Source organism: Callospermophilus lateralis, chromosome 12, assembly GCF_048772815.1.
Source record: "Callospermophilus lateralis isolate mCalLat2 chromosome 12, mCalLat2.hap1, whole genome shotgun sequence".
Lineage (NCBI taxonomy): Eukaryota > Metazoa > Chordata > Mammalia > Rodentia > Sciuridae > Callospermophilus > Callospermophilus lateralis.
The window spans coordinates 55,067,404-55,072,401 of record NC_135316.1 but is presented as its reverse complement, the minus strand read 5'-3'; the positions used below and the strand labels follow the sequence as shown (position 1 = coordinate 55,072,401).

At 35.8% G+C, this 4,998-nt stretch overlaps 1 pseudogene; it reads right to left on the bottom strand.

The window, feature by feature from the left end:
• Positions 1-301: 301 nt before the first annotated feature.
• LOC143411394 (T-complex protein 11-like X-linked protein 2 pseudogene) lies at positions 302-1,077 on the bottom strand (annotated as a pseudogene).
• Between the last annotated feature and the right edge of the window lie 3,921 nt (positions 1,078-4,998).

Sequence of the window (4,998 nt, the reverse complement as noted above, 5' to 3'; positions counted from 1 at the left end):
TTTCCTTGCTGCCTATGCATGGTCCTTTCTGTCTAATTTTCCCTCCTCTCACCAAGTAACTCCAACTACTGTTTTGGGAAAATGAATGATGACCACTTTGGCTGCTTCATGCTGATAATGGGCATTAGCTGTGGCAGTAAGAGATACCTCCTGCAAAGGGCTAATCTAGAGGCCTAAGTAGAAATCAGGAAGCCCCTCCATGGAGGGTCACATTTCCAAGACCATCTGGTGTTTAGTGGATTCTGAGGGTTTCTCATGCAACAGGGCAATCAACAAATCCATGATGGTGCTGGGCAGGTGACTAAAAGATGTACCTGGAGTTAAATTCTTAAGCCAGGACTTTAGCTATGTATTTCAGTTTATTCACACATTCAGGTGAGCTGAATAAAACACTACCAGAGAAACTTCTTGCCACCAACAATATTGAGCCAAGTTGTACAACTTGGACTTCATCTCCTGGAGCTGCATTCTGTCCATCAGCAGAGTCACAGGGAATTAATCATTTCCATGATCCCAGAGAAGGAGGTTTAAGTACCCCTGGTATAGCACCACTGTGAGACTAGGTGTGTCTGGGTTCTTTGGTTCCTGATCGGGAGATGAATATTTTATGCTGGAGGAGAAGCTGGGAAAGTCATTACTTGTAAATGGTGTAATGAGGTCTATGGATGCTTTGGTTAGCCATTTTGTGGTATAATTGAGAAGAATAGGCTGCTTGTCAAGGAATTCCTGAAATTTAGCTCATACATACTGGACTGAATGTTACTGGAGGTCAGGTCAAATGTTCTGTATAGTATAGTTTATCATGTCCATCTTCATGAGGCCCAGAACATGGAATATGCTCCTAAGCAATTGTACTGCATCTGTTATGCTCTTTAATTTCTGTACTGCTTCATTTCAAAGTGGTGCATGTAGCAGGCTCCTCAAATTGAGAATGGAGTTGGGGAGATGATTAACATTGAGGGTTCCATGCTCTGTTTCCTGTTTGAGAAGATCCATATCCAGAGCTTCTTCAACATCTTCTCTTAGACCATTCTGGCATGGTTATAGCAGTGATAGCAAGATCTCCTTAACTTTTTTAGAAATTCAAGGGCACAAGACAAGTCAGGAGGAGTTCAAGGTAACTGCTCATGTAGAAGGTTCCAAAAAGCACTGTACTTTGTCTGTACAAAATTGCTTTCCAGAATGTTTGGAAAATATATATTTCTTTTCCATGTAGAAATCTTTGTTCACCATGATTTTGTGAGGTTGGAAACTTCATTAACTGTTTCCATAAGAGGCTATATTCTTCCCCCCTATATTCCATCTCTGCATATTTATAAGTACTCTTATTATTTTTATCCTCTATTTGTAGGCATTTATTGCCTTATTGCTAAAACTACGTCTTCATCCCTACAAATGTTAACTGTTTTGTTCAAATAGTGAATATTCCTAAAAATCATCAAAATATACCATGGAATTTGAAATTCAATATTTTTTTTCCTTAGGTATCAACTGTATCATCTTTATTTTATTATCCTTAGGGCCATGTGGAAATGATGCTATTTTATTTCTTTTGGTATTCACTTCTCAATCTTCAAAGCACACACTTAAAATATGGAAGTTTCTACTTCCATAATGCAACACCAGAGTTCTCCCCTTTCACCTTGTGCAGACACAACTAGAAGTTTCCATCTGAGAGTCAAGAAATGCACCTCCCCCCAAGTCCCTGAATCTGATGTCATCTTGATCTTAGACTTCTCAACTTCTGAAACTGTGAGAAATCAATGTCTCTTTATTTAGAGGCCACCCCGTCTAAGGCACTTTGTCATAGCAGCCTGAAGGGACTGAGACACATCTCCTTTGCAGGTTCTTTACTCTATCACTCTCTTGTTTTCGGCTTTACAACCTAATTCTTCTCTCCCTAGCTTACCACCTTCCTGAGTCTATTTTTTTTTTTAATTTATTTTTTAAAATTAATTTTTATTGTTGGTTGTCCAAAACATTACATAGTTCTTGATATATCATATTTCACACTTTGATTCAAGTGGGATATGAACTCCCATTTTTACCCCATATACAGATTGCAGAATCACATCAGTTGCACATCCATTGATGAAATTCAATATTTGAAGGGATCTTTTTTCACCACTGTAACAAGGTGTTTGACTTCTATGTTCTGGTGTTGTTTAAAAGGGATAACAATTGCTGAAAAATAACTAAATACTTTAGATTCATGTATACCAGGATATTCATCCTGCATTCATTCGACTGAATCTTACCTTGTCTATCTTATTCTCAAAATATTAGTATACTTCTAAATTTGTTCTTTCTAGTTCTAAGCTATTCATTTTCCATCAATTTTACTTGCAGAAATATTACTGGATATGGATAAGGTTTCAGTTTGAGTTTTTTTTAACATTTGGGTTTCTGGGGGGTGAGGGGTAAGGGGGGGATAGGGATTGGGGATTGAACTTAGAGTCATTGGAACACTAAGCCACATCCCCTGTACTATTTTGTATTTTATTTAGAGACAGGGTCTCACTGAGTTTTGAACTCATGATCCTCCTGCCTCAGGCTTCTGAGCCACTGGGAACACAGCCTTACACCACAGCACCTTGCTTCATTTGGTTTTGACAAGCACTCAGCAATGCTATAAGTTCAAGATATTTATAAGTTATCGCTAAATTTAAAGATCCATAGACAAACCGTTTACTGTGAATAGACAAGGTAAGCCCATAAAAATTCTGAAGTGGGATCCAATCAATTATTTCTACTTTAACCCAGCTATTGCCAAATGCCATTTAATTCCTTGGCATTTCTGAGGTGTTGGAAGATTAGTTATTATTTACCCTTTTATTAAGAATGCATTCATTGGAAGTCATTGACTTTTGGGAGAAATGCAGTTTTTGATTTCCTATATTGCCTTGAATCTTGGGTTCTGTTTCCTGTTTACTCAGCTTTGAAACATACAAACTTCTCCCTTTAAATTAAAGTATGCAAGGTGAACCTGAATACATGGTTGCTATGCTCAAATTTATGCCCTGACTTCCCTCCTATATTCATTTGCAGTCTAGAAATTCTTTATATTTTCCCATGCTCATCAATGATTGAACATAGCTAATTAAAATATTTTACTCAGAATTGTTTCTGTTGTTTACATCAGAGGTTTTAATTAAGTACATAGCCTATCAATCTACTAGAAATACTTACTAAACCTATTCCATTCAAAATTTCATGGGTACCAGTCAACTAAAGCTAAGCTAGATAAGACAGGCAATAGCTTTCATATTGATAAATTCAATAGCCATTTATTAATTATCATTTTTAACCTCTCATAAGAATTTGATAAAGCTAATCCAGTCTCTCTCTGTCTCTCTGTTTCTCTCTCTCTCTCTCTCTCTCCCCCCACCCCCCGGGAATTAAACCCAGGACCATGTACAAGGTACATGTAAGGCAGGTATACTTAAGACTCTACCAACTGAGGTATATCCCAACCCAGTCTTTTCTTAAAATGCCTTTACTATTTGCCTCCCTGAAAACCTAACTCTGTGTTTTCTTTGCCTCACTGAAATCTTCTCTCTGCATTCTTAATTCATTTTTTTAATCATTGCCAAACTTTATGTACTATTATTCCTATTCCAGTGGAGTTTTTTCCATAGATAAAATTTACATGTTTTGATAATTATGTGCTTAATAGTTTGATCTCCTCAACTAAAATACATGCTTCATGAATACACTCATACCTCATTATTGAACTTTGGAGATATTGCATTTTATTTTACAAATTGAAGTTATGTGGCAATTTTTTATTAAGTGATTCTTTTGTTGTGATTTTCCAACTGTACAAGTTCAGTTCATGCTTTCTGATCAATTTTGATAATTCTCACAATGTTTCAGATTTTAATTATGAGAGATCTGTTATGGTGACCCGTGGTCTTTGCTGTTATTATTGAAATAGTCTTAGGTGCCATGAATCAAGTACTGTCTTATATGTACTATTGTATAAGACAGGGAATGAACTTGATTGAGAAATGTTATGTATGTTCTTACTGTTCCATTTACCAGCCATTCTTCCATCCTTCTCCTTCATCTCACTCTTCCATTTCCCCAAGACAAAACAATATTGAAATTAAGACTATTAAAAACCCTCCCTGGCCTATAAGTGTTTGACTTGAAGGAAGTGTTGCATATCTCTCACTTTAAATAAAAAACTAGAAATTATGAAGCTTCATGAGACAGAATATTGAAATCTAAGATGGGCTGAAAATGTGGCTTCTTGCATCAATGACTCAAGTTGTGAGTGCTACGGAAACGTTCTTGAAGGAAATTAAAAGTGCTTCTACAAGGAGTGTACAAATAATAAAAAAAAAAAGAAGAAGAAAAAAGCCAATTTGTTGACATGGAAAAGTTTTTTTGATCTGAATGTATAATTAAGTCAGCTGCAATTTTCTCCTTATCCAAGCCTAATCCAGAACAAAGCCATCAGTCCTCAGTATTGTGAAGGTCTGACAGAGGTAAGGACTCTACAAGAGGAAAGTTTGAAGTTAGTCCAGGTTGGTTCATGAACTTGAAGGAAAGAATTCATCTCCATAATATACAAATACAAGGTGAAGTAGAAATGGTAATATAGAAGCTGCAGAATATTATTTAAGAGATATAGCAAAGATAAATGATGAAGGTGATCATATTGGAAGTAGAAACCATCTGGGACATCCGTAGCTGAAAAAGATTAATCAATAACTGACTTCAAAGCTTCAAAGTACAAGCTGAATTTCTTGGTAGGAGTAAGAAAACTAGTGAATTATTGAATCAAATGCCCATTTACTGTACCAAAAGTCCTTTGGTCCTTAAAAAATTAAACTATATCTATTCCACCTATGTTTACAAATGGAACAATAAAATTGGGATAATAGCCTATCTATTTGCAACATTGTTTAGTGAATATTTTAAGTACATATGTTAGTCAGCTTTTTGTTATTGTGACAAAATACTTGAGATAATCAACTTGAAAATAGTAAA